The sequence below is a fragment of the Euleptes europaea genome, chromosome 12 (assembly GCF_029931775.1).
Source record: "Euleptes europaea isolate rEulEur1 chromosome 12, rEulEur1.hap1, whole genome shotgun sequence".
NCBI lineage: Eukaryota > Metazoa > Chordata > Lepidosauria > Squamata > Sphaerodactylidae > Euleptes > Euleptes europaea.
Genome location: NC_079323.1, coordinates 32957887 through 32977076, shown reverse-complemented (window position 1 = coordinate 32977076; position 19190 = coordinate 32957887). Strand labels below are relative to the sequence as shown.

Here is a 19190-nt window from a genome sequence, read left to right as displayed (position 1 = left end):
ATCTTTTTTCCAAACAGGTACATCTCATCCCTTGCGTTGGCATGCCCTCTGCTCACAGACTGGCTCATTTGTTGGTGACACGTTTTCAAATATCATTCGTTCCCGCGCAAGATAATTTCCGATCACGGATCGGTGTTCGTAGCCAAGTTTTGGAAAGCATTCCTCAAATTGGTTGGAGTGGAACAAGGGCTGTCAAGTGCGCTCCAACCCCAAACGGATGGGCAAACCGAAAGACTTAATGCTGTCCTAGAATGTTACCTCCGTTATGTGAATTATCACCAAGATGATTGGGTTGACCTGTTACCTTTTGCAGAGTATGCGTATAATAATTCTGTTCATCACTCTACTGGTTTCAGCCCCTTTCACATTGTCCATGGCAAGGAATTTGGACCTGTCGGTCAGGTGGATGTGTCGGGGGAGGAGGGGGGCGCTGAAATATCGTACTGGATTCAAACCATACAGTCTACATGGCCTTGGTTGACTAAAAACTTAGAGCGGGCCAAAAGACAATACAAAGCCCAGGCGGACAACATCGGGCTCCTTCAGGGTGGGTGACCTGGTGTATCTTTCTACCAAGAATCTGTGGTCTCTAAGACCCTCTAGAAAAACGGAGTGAGAAGTACATTGGGCCTTTCCCTATTTCTCGAATCATTAACGAGGTAACGGTGGAGTTGCAACTCCCTAAAACGTTAAAGAGAATTCATCCAGTGTTTCATGTCAGTTTACTGAAACTGTATGTGCCAGCACCTCAGTGGCATCCAGAAGATCCCCCAGAGGTTCCCAAAATGGTGGTGGGGGGAGGAATACTGCGAGGTTTCCAAGATTCTTGACTCCCGTATCCATGGGGGGGGCTGGAGTACCTAGTCCGTTGGAAGCATTTCAGCCCCACCCATGACAAATGGGTTAAGCATCGTCATATCTCCGCCCTCGCCTACTACGTCAGTTCCATGCCTCGTATCCAGATAAACCCGCCCCATCGAACGAGGAGGGGAGGGGGGGCCTAGGGGGGGCAGAATGTGAGCTCCAGGCCTGTCTGGACTACCCTGTAGTCCCAGAATACCGTCTGGACTTTTGGTGATTGGAATTCAACAGGTGAACTCAGACCTTACACACGGCTAAAAAATGGTTGGAAGACGTCTTCACAGCTAAAGGGGCCAAACAACGTGCGAACAGTATTTTTTATAACAGTTTCAAACTCTTAATACATCAGTGGGAATACATAGAAAGTGCGAACAGTATTTTTTATAACATTTCCAAACTCTTAATACATCGCTGGGAATACCTAGTGCGGTTAACAGCTAATGTGGCAGCATGGATAGGGTTGCCAATCTCCAGGTACTAAGCAAAAATAATCAACACTAGGCTCAATTCTACACGTATATTCTAAGTGAGAAGTCAATACAAAAAGTAGTGCAAACAATATCTACGGGTGAGCGATAGTCAAACAAGAGAACATAGTACAACAATCAATGAACAAGGTCAAGGAACATGTATACAAAACATCTATGTCTAATGTTTCTCTCTGAGTCTAAAGACTTTCCAGTTATAATATCCCCAAAGGCTGCTCCCTACAGCCGTGGCGTGCAGGAACCCTGTGGCACATTGTAAGCCCCTCTTGCTGCCTGTCGGCTGTTGAGTAGCCGGGGGGCGGGGAGACCAGCGGCTCCCGGCGGCAGAGCATGCATGTGGGAGCCGATCGGGCTTTGGGGGGGGGGCTTTTATGGACTCTCGGGGGGAGGGCATGGAGACTGAGGATGGCCACCTTCTTCCCGACAAGTTAGTTCTCTGCGTTTGGGGAAACTGTATGAAGGAGTATTCAGTCAGGTGGTGGGAAAGATCTCCACCTGAGACCCTCAAAGGTACCACGTTCCAGTGGCCAAAACGGCTCCAGGTAGGTTCAACAATCACTAAGTACCTTTGAGGATGCTATCCCTGTGCAATTATTAGTCATTGGAGTGATAATGTCCAGCTGATGAAGCCTCTGGCGAAACGTGGATAATCTAGACAACACATCCTTATATTCCCTTCTCAGCTGTCAAGCGTGGACTATAATCACTTACCTGTAGCATTGCAATACTGTAGAATATTAAGGATACTTACCTGAATAGAAGAACCAATTGGATTGTGTACTTTTGTACTCTGGACTTTGCTTTTTGTAAATATTGTATATTTGTTCGTTCTTATATGCTTAGTATTCACTTATCACCTTGCACTTTATTATAGTTGTATTGCATTGATATTGTGTGCTGGTTTTGTTTTCCCAACAATACCCCACAGCACAGAGCCCTTTTGTTTCTTGGTTTAACTTCCAGGGGGTGGCTGGAGACCTGGCAACCCTAGCCTCTCCCCCCCCCCACTGGGAGATCTATACCTGGTATAGCCCCCGAAAGATGTTATAAATTTGCAAATGGCCCCTGGCAGGAAAAAGGTTCCCCACCCCTGACCTACAGTGTTAATACTGAGCACCAAATATTCAATTCATTGACACACAAATAAGTCCTGCTTCTCTGCAAGACACACCAGAAAAAGTCTAGCCACAAAGGCAGTCATGCACTGGACCCCACTTCTTGTGCTGTCCTTTGCATCCACTGGCAGGCCAGTTTGTAGTTACAAAATGGCTTCACCCTCTGCAGCAGCCATGGCCTGGCAGGCATTTTGCAGCTGCACCCACCACAATGTGTCAGATGTCCAAATGTGCCCACAGGCTCAGACAGGTTGGGTACTCCTGGGCTAACCAATCAGAAAAACAACATAAGAGGACAATCAATATGATTAAAGTGCTGGAGCACCTCTCTTAGGAGGAAAGGCTTTAGTCTCCGAGAGGTTGGAGACGATTGGGGGGAATGATAGAGGTTTACAAAGTATGGAGAAAGTGGATAGAGAGAACTTTTTCTCAGACTCCGGTAATACTAACACTCTCGGGGGCACCCAGTGAAGTTGATAGGCAACCGGTTCAGGGCTGGCGAAAGGAAATATTCCTTTATTCACCAAGAAATTAAATGGTGGAATTCACTGTCGGTGAATGTAGTAACGGACACAAGCATAGATGGCTTTAAAATGGTGTTCGATTCATGGAGGAAAGGTCTATCGAAGACTACTACACAGTAACTAAAGGCAACCTCCATATTTAGAGGCAATAAACCTCTGAAAACCAGTGCTGGGAGGCAACATCAGGGAAGGCCTTAGCTTCTATGCGGATTTGTTGACTCTCCAGGGTAACTAGTTGGCCACTGGGTGAAACAGGTGGCTGGACTAGATGGACCGCAGGTCTGACCCATCAGGGCTCCTCTTATATAATCAGAGAAAAACAAAATATAAAATGGATTCTATATTGAAATGTTGCAAGTTATAGACACAGCTTAAGAGCCTTGTTTAAAATATTCCCCATTTGTAATGATAAGTGCAGTATTCTAGTCTAGCAGACACTTTAACCCAAAGGTCTAAAACAAAAGATAAGTGCCAAAAGGGCTACATTTATAAACCTCCTTCCCCCTCAGATGCACTTGCAGGAAAGCTTCCTGGGAAGTTATCGAATTGTCACAAATTCCAGTGGAGTAGGCGAGCTAGTTTATGGCGGGGGGTGGGGGGAGAAGAGTTATTTTATATATAAGCTTTCAGGGACTCAAGTCCACTTTCAAGTGCCACAGGCTTGTTCTTTCGTTGTCAGCTGTTGTCCTTTCTCCAACAGAAGTTGGATAAGCAGTTGTTAGCAAGTGATAATGATCACAAGAATGCTTATCCCCGTACAAATAATGCTTCAGCTGCTGATTCATCCACGTCTATCTCCTGTTATCAGCACACAAGCAGGCCGTGACAGTTTTCCCCCCGGCTTTTCCATAAGTAAGTGGCTACCTATCAGTCAGTTCAAACTGAAACATGGTCAATCTATGGTAAAACAGAATTCTCCACCCGGGGCCTCTGTCAAGGGGGGCGCCCTGAATAGCAGAATTCTGGCAAGTAGCAAGCTTTGACTCAGATTAGTTATTGGGTACCTCAGGGCTTCATCCAAACTCGTTTAGCAAACACCATTTATTGGATTAACATTTAATGTTGAAAGAACGTGCAATTTGTGGATGGTGCAGACCTTGACATAATAAAAATACCTGTATAATTTGAAAACTTGCTTCTTTTTAGCTTGGGGAGAAAAGAGGTTGTTCGTTCTCACCTTAATCTTCAGTCAACAGGACAAAACTCTCGTTTCCACAGCATCTCAGATGTAGACATGTGATATACAAATGTCAGCTTTTGGAAAGCAGGAAAGTACAAGCTTCCTTCCTACAATGCTGGCGGTACAAGGTTTCTCTCATCTCATTGTTGCAGAAGTAACTATCAGAAAGGGTGTTACACTACACTATCTTTTACACATTGGACAGAACTGGGGGTACTCTATGCTGGGGTAAAAATCAGAATTCTGCATTAAAAATCCAGACTCCATAATGTGTTTAAATTAAGCAAATGTACATACAGATTTGCTGGTCAAGTACGAGATAACCTCTTTCAAAAGCTATAGGGGAAAGAATAGACACCTGACCCTTGACCACTGGAAACCCTACTCTGACTTCAGAGATGTACACCAAAGATTCAAAAAAATTAAAGGTCTATCTTGATTCTCGTGAGGGCTAGAATCTTGGGATTTAGCAATGAAAACTGAAATTCTCCAAATGCGCATGTCTGTGTTTGGAAATTTTGCTTATTCTTCCATGAATGCCCAGTTTGTCAACAGTTAACAACATCTGTATTTATAGTGAGAGAGTTAGATGGTTGATCAAGTATTCAGACTATTTTATGTATAAATGTGTGTGTGCATGTGCTTTTGGTATCATTTGATCTATGAATACATTTTCAGATTTCAGGGCATTTAGTATAGACAGAGAGGAGTCATACTAAAAACTCTGATCTATAGGAAGACACCAATTCTACAGTCAGTATATTATTTATTTAATTTTAATGAATTTAATTGTAGGTTTTTTTTAAAAAATGTATTTAATTCTTTGCAAATTTGTTTGTATTTATTTTTCAGGAGGTACACTGAAGTCCAGGATACTTATGTTTATATGGTCATTTTATACGATTGTGCACATAATTCTTTTGAGAATTTTTTTTCCACTGATGAGATCAATTTTTTGCCAAAAGATTTTTGGTGGTCAGTGGTACAATGGTTTAGTGTACTGTTAATTGGTTAGGGAGGTTTTGTTAAGATATTTAATTCTTCTGTTTTATGGTAGTGGCAATTATTAAATTTATATTCTCCCTCACTGGTTCATTACTTGACCAACATTTATTTAGTAGATTTTTATCTCACCCTTAAGAAAGATATTAAAATCAAGGCACACAGCTCTATGGCAGTAGAATGCAATAATAAAGCTGATTAGCTATACTACTTACTGGAATCCTAACACAGTGAAGTCGGCTCTTAAGGCAAAGAGTTTCCAGAGCATAATACAAGTGTCTTCCTGGCAGTAAGGAAGGGTGAGGGAGAAAGACAAAGGGATAACAGGTTCTTCTCTCTAGCTACACTTATATAAAAAAGCAGACAATAACCTCCTGACCTCTTCAACCAATCACCGGGCAGAATCCATAGAACTTTCCAGGATATAACTGAGTTTCCCGCCCCCCCTACCAGATTCACAGCTGAATCACATGAACGAATTTAGCAGGCCGGTGAACCTGTCCTTGGAAAGAAGCTGCTGTGTGGGAGGGTACCTAGCATCTGCAAGAAGTCAACTTGAGCTGGGAAATTCTTTCAAGATAGATTCCCTCTTGGTCCTGTCCTTTATTTCTTCATCAATCTATTTTCACTCTCATCTCAGTATTTCCAGTATGTTATTCATAGTGCAGACAAAGGCCATGCCTCTCTGTTGATCTTACAGGATTTATCTACAGAAACTCCAACTGGTCCAGAATGCCATAATTCGGCTATTATCAGGAGCTAAATGGAGTAGGCATTATTACTCCCATTCTGCAAATACTCCATTGGCTGCCAATTTGTTAGCAGGCTCAATTTGAGGTATTGGCCATCATAGACAAAGCCCATCATGGCTTTGTTCTCTCTTATCAAAATCCCCCCCCCCCGCTCTACCACAACAGCTTCGCTCTTCTGAACGGACCCTTCTGCAAGTGCCAACCTGCAATGGGTAAAACCAACTACTGCCCATTCATGTGCTTTCCCCAATGCGGCTCCCACCTTAAAGAATGGCCTGCCCGAGGAGGGCAGGAAGGCTCCACTCTCCTGATTTCCATAAACTATGCAAAACTGAATTATTCAAGAGGGCCTTTCTACACAAGTAACAGGGTTGCACTGTACAAAATGGTTTACAAATAGCATTGCCAGGTCCCTCTTTGCCATTGGCAGGAGGTTTTTGGGGTGGAGACTGAGGAGGGCGGGGTTTGCGGAGGGGAGGGACTTCAATGCCATAGAGTCCAATGGCCGAAGCGGCCATTTTCTCCAGGTGAACTGATCTCTATCGGCTGGAGATCAGTTGTAATAGCAGGAGATCTCCAGCTAGTACCTGGAGGTTAAATAAAACTCACTCTACTGTAACAAGTATTGATACAAAATGAACAGTAGTAGGCAAAAAATAAATCATGCAATGAACAACGAATAGCAAATGACAAACCAGCCAAAGCTGTAGTTATATTGTATGACAATAGAAATATATTACACGACAGGCTAAGCAACCGAGGTTACAAAGCTGAAACGTAACAACGCAAAAAGGAAAGCGACCAGCTAAAAAGCTGTTAAAGTGTAACTGAGTTCATGCAAAACGTGAAGTCACATAAATGAATCTTCGGGCCACGGAGATGCAGAAGGTAACGCGACTCCGGATGTATTCCAGCGTTTTCGCTACTAAAGTAGCTTCATCAGCCTGATACAAAATAAATACACAATAATACAAAACAACCTCTATAGTGAACTACAAAAATAGCAATAAGAACATGCATAAATATCTTGCTTACCAAAGGGCTTAAAATACTATTCCTAGGATAAATATGGAGCTCCCAAAAGGGCTGCTAGCTTAATCAATCGTATGTGAGAATGACTGTGAAATCGTCTGACTCAAATAGAAACAGCTGCTAAGCAAGACATGGCTCTTAAAGATATACTCAAATGAAACAAGACAAATCAAAATCTGTATTTAAACCGTTAGGGGTAAGAGTATTAAACAAAAAAATGAAGCGCATTTCATTTTGCAAAAGGATCTTCTGAACATTGTCAGCATTGTGGGGGTGGTCCTTATAAACCCACAGGACAAAAAAACGCAGGTCATTTTCGTAATGTTTTTTAGTCACAAAATGATTTGTGAGAGGCGCCTCAAAATTTCGCGCCCTAATCCGGGACCTATGCTCACCGATACGAAGGCGAATTTGTCTCATTGTGGAGCCAATGTAAAGTAAAGAGCACCCACATGAGACTGCGTATACGACCCGACTTGTGGAAAAATTGGAGAAATGCCTGAGCTGAAAATGAAAATTGGAAGAAGGAGAGTGAAATTCTTTAACAGGTAAAGAAAGAGGGCAAACAGAACAACCACTACATTTGTAATGTCCATACACTGTAGAACAGAGACAAGGAGGATTATCAAAAGAACAGGGTGTACAATTGGGAGTGGAAAGATTACACTAACTTTAACAGTAATAGAACCAGAAGACAATTTGAATCTCGCACTGATTCTGCAGGATCGGACCAAGACAGTATTGGGTCCTATGGTTCCAAATAAGTCTCTCCAACTTATTAGCAGAAAACTGTAAGGCCTGAGCAGCCCTGGGCACATCTGTGATACAGCCTTGCTGCTAGCTAATCTTTGAACATGAGCAACAATTCCTACCAGGAAAGCAGTTTACCAGGACCATTATTTAAATTGCCCATATAACATTATGCAATTGGCAAACTAGCTAGGCCACTGTGATATGCAGCAGCAACTGGGTGGGTCACATAAAAATAAACAAGAGTCTAAAAGCAAACTGTTTTTTCTTGGTTAGATTTGAAATTTTGCCTAGTTGCATTTCATCCTGAACTTCCTGCATTTCATGGCCCCTTGACCCTGCTGTTTATTTTGTTCATATCTCCTACGTAAAAAGGCATACCTAATGAGAAGGCAATTTATTGCATCTGAAAAGTCCTTTGGGTTCTGTCCACTAATTGCAGTGTGTGGATTCCTACTTGCTTTAGTTGCTAAAGGAGTTGCTTTTGGATTTGCTAGGCAGCCATCTATATGGACATCCTGCCATTGCTCTCTCTAGGAAGAGGAAGAGTTGGTTTTTATATGCCGACTTTCTCTACCATTTAAGAAAGAATTAAACCGGCTTACAGTCACCTTCCCTTTCCCTCCCCACAACAGACACCTTGTGAGGTAGGTGGAGCTGAGAGAGCTGTGACTAGCCCACGGTCACCCAGCTAGCTTCATGTGTAGGAGTGGGGAAACCAACCCAGTTTACCAGATTAGCATCCGCCGCTCATGTGGAGGAGTGGGGAATCAAACCCGGTTCTCCAGATCAGAGTCCACCACTCCAAACCACCGCTCTTAATCACTACACCACGCTGGCTCTCTTCACAGGTTACTGTAGCCTGCATGAATATACAGAACATCAACTCTAGATTGGTGGGCTACTCAAGGATCTTGGGGCCAGCACTATCCCTCTCCCTCCCACCCTCTCTCTCTGGGGGATGTCAAGTTTCACATGGAGAGGCAGTACAGAAGCAAGTTCCCAGGATGGGAAAGGATAGCTTCCGTTTCTGCACCTCTAGCAGTCTCTTAGTTTCTGGAGAAAGCAATAGACCCAAACCAGGAACTCTGACAGTGTCACTCATCCCTCATTGATTTCAGCGGATCTAATAATCACACAGAAAGCCAGTGAACACGTCCTAACACCCTCTTGCCCATGTAGCTGCCAAGCAACTTAAGGGTGATTTCCAACCATCAAGTCATCGTTGTTACAGAGTAAAATTATAGCTAAGACCTGCACAGTCTTCTAAAAGATGGGGTTCCACCAGCGTGCCTGCAAACATCTGTGCCATGTGGCTGCTTTTCATGGGTCCTTTACTTTCAGGGTCAAATGAGACACTCTAAGGAATTCTGTGCATTTTTTCTTTATGTATTTTTAACAGCCAAAAGCAGCTTGGACAGGCTGTAAATAGGAACAGGGAAAGAACAAGTGAGCAGACAGTGCTGAACTCTTTTCGCTCTGGTCATTTTTACAGCTCAAAATCAGCCTCCTTATACGGCTTTTCTCCCAGTGATGCAAAAGGCATGAGAATCTTTGATGATTTCCTCTACAGGTGGAAAAATAGCCTGGAGGATAATGATTTTGTACTGGTAAAAAAAAAAACACCATTGTTCCCTCTATGCACTTCTGAACTCACCGAACGCTGGCTTCCCCTTCCCTGACTCCATTAAGAGTATTTCCAAAGAGCTTTGCTTTATGCTTACCAAGGAAATCAAAGCCTGGGGCAGCCACTGAATAATGCAGTTCAAACCTTGCTTTGAAAAAAAGTACGAGATATTTCTTTGACATTCTAACCATATGATGGGCATCACCCTGACAGACATCCTTACAAATATACATACTGCTAGAGTGTTGCCATGAGGACATGCATTCATAATATAAAATGTTGTCATATTGAGAAATTTGAGCTCTAGTAATCTGAGAGGGGGATGTGGAATGGTACAGTACAACCTGATCTTGTCAGATCTCAGAAGCTAAGCTGGGTCAGTACTTGGAAGGGAGTCCTCCAAGGAAGATCTCTGCAGAGGAAGGCAATGGCAAACCACCTCTGCTTAATCATTTGCCTTGAAAACCAGACCTGAAGTCACTATAAGCTGGCTGCGACTTGATGGTACACAGACAATCTGAGAGAGAACACAAATAAATCACTAATTGTTTTAAGTTTCCTTCACAAATTACTCTTCAGCTCAGTGATTTTTTGGCTATATAAAAATGTCAGCATTAATTTTTGCAAGCTTTATAGACTATGGTCTAAACTTCCGTCCAGATCCTATCCTAATTACAAAAAGCCAACTGGAAACAATGCAGAAAACCTTCTGAGGAAGTAATCTGCTGGATCACGACAGGGCAATTCAGGCAGCCCCCCCTTTTTTTTTCATTTACAAGCACAGAGTTATTCTGTTTTGCCCCCTGCCCACACATTGCTCTGCCAGTTTTTGTGCTTGGCTTTTTCAAACACCAGATACAGCTCTTCAAAAAAAGAAAAGAAAAAAGTAACCTACACATCCTGTTTGCTTCTGCTAGGAATATATAAAGTAACTGTGGATCGGCTTTGAAAGGTTCTTGCCAAAGACCACCATGACAGCAAGAAAGACTTATAGTGCAATCCTAAGAAGAGTTATCCCCTTCTAAATCCATTCAAACTGAATGGACTTAGAAGAATCCCACTTTCTCTGAGCACAGAGAACTTGCACAGCACACAGATGTGGGGTATGAGCCTCACCAGTTTTGAATAATCTAAGGAATTCTACAAACCTTTTACGAAATCACCAACAATATCAGGAGCAATGTATACAGCTGCTTTTCCTCAGATGTGTGTCAACACACAAGCACAACAGTAAAGCTTACCATAGGTGAGGATGGTAGGATGCATACTGCAGACATTCACATAGCTGACTTTGATGTTTCTCTAGTACAGCTTCACTGTGATATACTTCTAGGAAGCTAAAACTTTCTGTTATGCAGGAGGTGCTAATCCGGGGGGTGGCGGGGAGGTAATCTTCTGTAACTGTCATCAGAAATGACAAAGGAGATTGTAAAAAGCTTTCTCATACATCAGAAAAATTATTTCTGTGTCTCAATCCCACAAATGGGAATGTGGAATGGTATGAGACAGCCCGTCATCAGATCTTGGAAGCTAAGCAGGGTTGGTATGGGGAACCATCAAGGAAGTCTCTGCAGAAGAAGACAATGGCAAACCACCTTTGCTTTTCACTTGCCTTGAAAGCCCCTTGCTGCGGTCACAATAAGTCAGTTGCAAGTTGACAGAGCATATGTACGTCTCCTACAAAGATCTCTCTACAGTCAAACATGATGTAAGCCATGCTCAGTCAGTGGGATCTTCTCTTGGGAGATGGATACTAACATTACAGCCAATGAGCTCATTCAGACAGCCCTAATTAGAAGAAATACATTCCACATGGAAGAAGTCTACCAATGTACATATTGTTACTTCTAATTAGAGGCATTTCTTCTAATTTGTTTTGGATTTATAATTTATGTAATAAAGATCTGTTTTTCTTTATCATTTTTCAGGTCTTTTGTTAAATCTTGGGCATTGGACCTCTGTTTGGGGTTCGGAAAATCCGATACAGAGCTGCCAAGTATTTCTCAGGTTTGGCCAAGCTCCAGCCCTCTATTCCAGAAATAGAAAAGTCAACATCCTTAATCTAAGATTTCAGGTGCTGTTTTTTTAAAGCAGGGGTGGGGAACCTTTTTCCTGCCAAGGGCCATTTGCACAGTTATAACATCATTCGGGGGCCATACCAGGTGTAGATCTCCCGGTGGGGGGGAGAGGCTAGGGTTGCCAGGTCTCCGGCCACCACCTGGAGGTTGGCAACCCCAGGGGAGGCCACGCAAGGAAGGCCTGGAGGGCACCCCGCTCCCCCCCCCCAGGCGGGAGGGCAGCCAGCGGTGGGCCCGAGCAAACGAGGTGCCAGGGGGGCGCAGCCTGCAGTCGATCAGCAAGGGAGGAAGGAAGGAAAACAGAGAAAGAAGAAAAGGGAAAAAGAAATGGAAAGAGGGGGAGAAAGAAAAGGACGGAGGGAGACACACAAAGAAAGAGACAGAAAGTGAAGGAGAAAAGCCTCCCACACACACACACACGCCAGCCCCACGCGACCTGGCCACAGGCTCCATGCCCTCCCACCCCCAGAGTCCACAAAAGGCCCCCCGAAGCCTGATCGGCTCCTGCGCACATGCTCTGCCGCCGGGAGCCACGGGCCTCTTTCCCCCCTCCCTCTTGCTGCTCAACAGCCGACAGGCAGCAAGAGGGGCTTACAGTGTGCCCCAGCGTTCCTGCATGCTGCGGCTATAGGGGGCAGCCCTGAGGGAAGCATCCCTCCCCCTCCTCTCGGCGACCAACAGCCGTCAGTCAGCGAGAGGAGGTCCAAAGGGCACCGCAGTGCCCCTGCAAGCCGTGGCCCCAGGAACACCCTCAGGGAGGGCCGCCCTGTGCTGTGCCTCCGTGGCAGGGCCCTGGAGCTCCCGAGGGCACAAAAAATGTCCTCGGGGGCCACATACGGCCCCCAGGTCTGAGGTTCCTTATCCCTGTTTTAAAGCAATACATATTCCTGTTTGATACTACATACTTACACCGGGGGGGGGGAGGGGAGTCTGAAAATGTTTTAATAATTTTCCAAAAACATAGATATATCACTAGGAATTTCAGCTACTCGTGGGGTAGGTTTCTAGTACATAAACACATAAGAAAAGCCATGCTGGATCAGACCAAGGCCCATCAAGTCCAGCAGTCTGTTCATAAAGTGACCAACCAGGTGCCTCCAAGCCCACAAACAAGACGACTGCAGCAGCATTATCTTGCCTATGTTCCACAGCACCTAGTATAATAGGCATGCTCCTCTGATCCTGGAGAGAACAGGTATGCATCATGACTAGTATCCATTTTTATTAGTACACATGAATAGCCCTATCCTTCATGTACATGTCTACTCCCCTCTTAAAGCCTTCCAAGTTGGCAGCCATCACCACATCCACATCCTGGGGCAGGGAGTTCCACAATTTAACTATGCGTTGTGTGAAGAAATACTTTCTTCTATCTGTTTTGAATCTTTCATCCTCCAGCTTCAGCAGATGACTCTGTTTTTTAGTATTATGAGAGAGGGAGAAAAGCTTCTCTCTGTCTACTCTCTCCATACCATGCAGAATTTTAGACCTTTATCATGTCTCCTCTTAACTGCCTTCTTTCCAAGCTAAACAGCCCTAAGCATTTTAACCACTCCTCATGGGGAAGTTGCTCTAGTCCCCTGATCATTTTGGTTGCTCTTTTCTGCACCTTCTCAAGCTCTGAAATATCCTTTTTTAGGTGTGGTGACGAGAACTGTACACAGTATTCCAAGTATGGTCTCACCATAGATTTGTACAAGGGCAATATGATAGCAGTTTTAATCTCTGTTCCTTGTCTAATTATGGCTACCATGGAATTTGCCTTTTCCACAGCAGCCGCACACTGGATCGACATCTTCATCAAGCTACCTACTACCACCCCAAGATCCCTTTCTTGGTCTGTCACTGCCAGCACAGATCCCATCAGTGTACATGTGAAGCTGGGATTTTTTGCCCCAATATGCATCACTTTACACTTACTCACATTGAATCTCATTTGCCATTTTAATGCCCATCTCTCCAGTTTGAAGAGATCCTTTTAAAGCAGTGATGGCGAACCTTTTAGAGACCGAGTGCCCAAACTGCAACCCAAAACCCACTTATTTATCATGGAGTGCCAACACAGCTAGAAGTCCACATGGGGCTAGGGGTTGCCAGATCCCTCTTTGCCACCTGTGGGAGGTTTTGGGGGCGGAGCCTGAGGAGGGTGGGGTTTGGGAAGGAATGTCAATGCCATAGAGTCCAATTGCCAAAGCGGCCATTTTCTCCAGGTGAACTGAAATAGCAGATCTCCTGCTACTACCTGGAGGTTGGCCACCCTGCATGGGTGGCCAAGCGGGGGAAGGAAAGCAGCTAGCGCATAGCCCCCACCCCTTCAGTTTGGTTCTTTTTCCAACTTATCTTCATACAAATTTAAAAGGCTGTTATGCGGGGGGGGGGCTGATGGTGGGGACAGCCCTCTGCACACGCTCAGAGGCACTTTCAGTTGCATGAACGAGTAGAGTGGAAACCCGAGCAAAGCGAAGGGCTCAGCTCCAGCACAAACGCCAGGTGGGCCCCATTCAGCCCTCACCGCCAATCCCCTGTGTAGCAGTCACCAACCAGCCTGCGGCAGATGGCCGCCCAGGCATCCCACTCCCGGTCCAGCCCCGTCCTGGCTCCGCCTCTTCCAGTCCTCAGCAGAAGGCTTGTCGTTGTCTTCACTTCCGGAGGGCGTAGCCGGCGACTGCGGAGAAGGCGCTGGGAAGAAGCCCGGCACTTCCCAGAGGAGCCGGGAAGGCACCGCTGGTCCCCAGCCTCTTCAGCTGGGGGAATGAACTCAGCCGAACTTTGTGCTGGGGCGACGGTGCGTGTGCCCACAGAGAGGGCTCTGAGTGCCACCTCTGGCATGTGTGCCATAGGTTCGCCACCACTGTTTTAGAGCTCTTCACAGTCTGATTTTGTTTTAACCATCCTAAATATTTTGGTGTCATTTGCAAACTTGGCCACCTCGCTGTTCACCCCCAGCTCCAGGTCAGTGATGAACAGATTGAAAAGCACCGGTCCCAACACAGATCCTTGAGAGACCCCACTGCTCACATCCCTCCATTGGGAGAACTGACCATTGATTCCTACTTTCTGCTTCCTGTTTTTCAGCCAGCTCTCAACCCATAAGAGGACTTGTCCTCTTATCCCATGACTTTGAAGTTTGCTTAGCAGTCTTGGGGGGGGGGGGCTTTGTCAAAAGCCTTTTGGAAATCCAAATACACAATGTCCACAGGCTCATTCCTGTCTGCATGCTCACTGACACTTTCAAAAAACTCTAAAAGGTTAGTGAGACAGAACCGACCTTTACAGAAGCCACACTGGTTTTTGCTTAGCAGGGCTTGCCCTTCTATATGCTTGACAATTCTATCTTTAATAATGCTTTCCATTAATTTGCCTGGAACAGACGTTAAGATAACAGGCCTGTAATTTCCTGGGTCCCCCCTGGAACATTTTTTTATAATGGGTGTTACACTGGCCATTATCCAGTCCTCTGATACACTTCGCTGTTCACAGTTTCCTAACCCATGTCTTCCAGCCAGCATAGTGTATCGTCCACTTTTCTCATTGGGACTGAAGGATTACACATGGCAAGTCAATGCAATCAACAGGGTGGGATATTCAATAAGCAGTGCAATAGGATAAATTGTGAAATTACCAGGCTTGGACCAGGAAGACCCTGGTTCAAATCCCCACTCGACCATGCAAGCTTGCTGGGTGATTCTGGGCTAGTCACACACTTTCAGCCTAACCTACCTCACAGGGAATGTGTGTGGAAGAAGATAACTGATTTAAGTTATAATAAGGGGGCTCCAAAAACCAAACCAGACATACAAATCATAATGGGAAATTTACAAGGCTGATTTTTTTTAGCAGCAATTAAAATGACATTGATCTTGAATTTACTATGGAAAATCAATCCCTCCCCCAATTTAAAGCTATCTACATGGCCTTCAGATCAAAAGTGAGGAAATGTTTATCAGCTTTAGGGTGAAGAAAAAAAACTTGTGGTGAACAACCTAGGTTCACATCTGGATAGGTAAATGTGCTGACATCCCTGGATCAACATTAGGGGTGAGTTTGGGGTTCCTCCCTTTCTGGCTGGCCATCTCAACCTTTTCTGGGACAGGCGAGCCTGACCTCATCAGATCTCAGAAGCTAAGCAGGGCTGGTCCTGGCTAGTACCTGGATAGGAGACCACCAAGCAATACCATGCAGAAGCAGGCAATGGAAAACCACCTCTGTTAGTCTCTTGCCTTGAAAACCCTACTAGGTTGCCATAAGTCGGCTGTGACTTAATGGCACTTTAAACAGACAAAAGAGCCACCTGGGCAGGTTGGCCTTTTTCACTCAGCTCCTAGAAGGGAGAAGTCGCGTCTCTCCTGGATTGCATTTCACTCCGAGAAGTTTTTTTTGGATTGATGCAAATAAAAGGTATAACACAGATTTTGTTCTTAAAGTAAAAAGGAATTAAAAAGAAAGGGGGGAAATGAGCTGTAAGAACAGGGACAGGTTTTCTTCCCTAGCTTTAAGCTTGGGACAAAGGAGAAAAAGCACTGAGGTCTGAGATTACTGTCCGCATGACTGCCTTCACTGCCAGGAGAGAGCGAACAGACGCCATCGGCCATCGAAGTGTGGTGAAGTTTGAAGCCAGGAAAAAGCTGGCGCTGGCCGGCTATCTCACTCTCCTCAGCAAGGTCTAACCAGACAAAGGCACACAGGAACCCATTTCCTTCCAATTGCTCTTGTTTCTGCTCCAAGAAGCCTCGCTCAGGAGACCAGGGCTTCCCTCTCTGCCGAAACCAGCTGCTCCAACTCCTAAACGCTCCCCATTTGAGAGCCTCTCGTTGCAATCTTCAGAGTTATGCCTTTCTAAGCCTATTGACCTTAAAGGACTCTGAAGGGAGTAACACTACTAAGGACAGCACCTTAATGCCCTCTGAACGGCGTACCTTCGTGTAGGGCTGAATCGTTCAACAGCATCCCACGGTTTACAGGATGTTTTTGCGCCCTAAGGAGAAGATACAGGTCCTGCTTCTAAGAAAAGGGCCTCTGGTCCAGGGCAGCTGACATCTTAAAAGACATCACGTGCAGGGCCAGTGCTACCATTTGGCGAACTAGGGCAGTCGCCTAGGGCGCAGACCTCAGAGGGGCGCAGAGCTGGGCACGGTTTTTAAACACATTAGTTTCTTGCGGGGGAAATGCAACTGGCAATTTACATTTTTTTATTTTAAGATAAGTACCACAACAGTGCTATGGAACAGGGCAGAATTCTGAATATACCATACTCAGACAGGATCTACCCTTGCTCTTCTGGCTCTATTGACTCATTAGCCCATGCCCTTTTGGAATGCCGCTTTTATGAGGAACTTCGATCGCACTATATTTCCCCCCTTTTAACATACAAATCCAATGCCTCTGTGACTGACATAATGCCTTTTTTACTAAGCGACAGGGACCCCGAGGCTACACTGTCAATGGCAAGATTTGTTTCAGTCCTTATATCCCTCCAAAACTAGATATATGCTGCTCAAGATCAACTGATCAAGGAGCTTCTAAGGCATAAAAGGAAAGGAAGAATTAAGTCTAACCTCTTATAAAACATTTGTTTTTCAAAACTGGTTAGCCATGGGCGGGGGCACAAGTAGTTAACCTTGCCCAGGGCGCAAAAATGACCGGCCCCGTGATCACCCCCCCTTTTATGCAACAGGCGAAGCACGACCACCCCCTTCGGAAGCGCCCCCCGAGGGCCAACCTCCCGCTTTGCCCCCCGCCGCCTACAGCGCCACCCAGCGACCGCAGCTGGATCCCCGGGGGGGGGGGCTGAGAGAAGCGGGCAAGAGCGCTCCCTTTGACCTGCCCGCTTGGCCTCGGGAAGGACTCAGGGGTGGGTGGGTGGTGGGTGGGTAGGGGTCTCTGAAGCCAGGGGGTGGGGGTTGTTGGGGGTCTCTGAAGCCAAGGCGGCGTCGGAGCGCAGGCGGGACCCAGCAGCCCTCCCTCGGCCTCCCCCCGGCTTACCGTGCCCGGCGGGCGGCGGCTCTTTCGCGGACCTCCAGCGTGGCTGCCGCGTCCTCAGCAGCGCCCGCCCCCTCCTCCCTCCAGGACAAGAAGCGGAGACTGGGGGGGGGGGAGGCGGGCTTTGCGCCTAGGCTGGGGCCCGGGGAGGCGGTGGGAGATTGCAAAAGCGGGAAGCTCCGCCTGCTGCAGCCGCCCAGGTCCTGCCCAGTAGGCAAGAGGGAGTCCCTCCAACTGGTGAGGAGCTCCCCCCGCGCGCTCCGGCCAAAGTGCCCGAAAGGCGGGGTCAGGCGCTTCCCTCAGCTCAGCCCCTTGCAGAAAAAGGCAAGAGTCCAGTAGCACCTTAAAGACTAACCCAAAAAAAGTAGTTCCCAGCGGGTCGCCGTGTTAGTCTGTCTGCAGCAGTGGAAAAGGGCAAGAGTCCAGTAGCACCTTAAAGACTAACAAGAATATTTTTTGGCAGGGTAGGAGCTTTCGTGAGCCACAGCTCACTTCTTTAGATACCTGAGGAAGTGGTATCTGAAGAAGTGTACCTGAAGAAGGGAGCTGTGGCTCACGAAAGCTCCTACCCTGCCAGAAAATATTTTTGTTCGTCTTTAAGGTGCTACCGGACTCTTGCCCTTTTCTACTACTACAAAAAAGTAGCGCCTTAAAGACTAACAAGAATACTACTTTTTTGTGGTAGTAGAAAAGGGCAAGAGTCCGGTAGGACCTTAAAGACTAACAAGAATATTTTCTGGCAGGGTAGGAGCTTTCGTGAGCCACATATCACTTCTGAAGAAGTGAGCTGCGGCTCACGAAAGCTCATCCCCTACCAGAAAATATTTTTGTTCGTCTTTAAGAAGTATCTGAAGAAGTGAGCTGCGGCTCACAAAAGCTCATCCCCTACCAGAAAATATTCTTGCTAGTCTTTAAGACGTATCTGAAGAAGCGAGCTGTGGCTCACGAACGCTCCTACCCTACCAGAAAATATTCTTGTTCGTCTTTAAGGTGCTCCTGGACTCTTGCCCTTTTCTACTGCTGCAGACAGACTAACACGGAGACCCACTGCGACTCAGCCCCTTGGGCACTTACAGCGGCGGAGGTGCCCTTTCCGAGCCCGGCTAGTCCAAACCCGCCACCCCTCCCGCTCCATGTTGCAGCTGGAGTCCCCGGCGGGGCGAAGGGCAGCTTCCAGCGCCGGGTGCTTTATTTTGAGGGGGGGGGGAGCGCGAGGGGGCTTGGCGCCGTCCGCCCGGATCCCTCCTCTGGCGGCTAGCCCGCACTTCTCCTCTCCCCCGCTTTCCCAGCGAGGGAGGACGGGCGGGCGCGCGCCTGGCCCCGGGGCGGAGCGGAGAGCGGCGCCTGCACGGCTCGGGAGCGCTCGGCGGGGACCCGCTCGCCTCGTGGGGAGAGGCGCTGCCTCCCCCTTCCTTTGGCGTGCTCATGGACGAGACCGTGGCCGGGAGGGAAGCGCCTGCACGATCCCTCGAGTTGTAGAAAAGAGCAAGAGTCCAGTAGCGCCTTAAAGACGAACACAAATATTTTCTGGCAGGGTGTGAGCTTTTGGTATCTGAAGAAGCGAGCTGTGGCTCACGAAAGCTCCTACCCTGCCAGAAAATATTTTTGTTCGTCTTTAAGGCGCTACTGGACTCTTGCTCTTTTCTATTTCTACAAATATTTTCTGGCAGGGTGTGAGCTTTTGGTATCTGAAGAAGCGAGCTGTGGCTCACGAAAGCTCCTACCCTGCCAGAAAATATTTTTGTTCGTCTTTAAGGCGCTACTGGACTCTTGCTCTTTTCTATTTCTACAAATATTTTCTG

At 46.5% G+C, this 19190-nt stretch overlaps 1 protein-coding gene across 1 annotated transcript in view; it reads right to left on the bottom strand.

The window, feature by feature from the left end:
* The window catches only part of ST3GAL6 (ST3 beta-galactoside alpha-2,3-sialyltransferase 6), a 68105-nt gene extending 50670 nt beyond the window's left edge, over positions 1-17435 (bottom strand). The window contains exon 1 of the mRNA XM_056858263.1: positions 17392-17435. The gene's annotated coding sequence lies outside the window, so the exon portion shown is untranslated. The remainder of the gene's footprint in view (positions 1-17391) is intronic.
* Positions 17436-19190: the final 1755 nt, after the last annotated feature.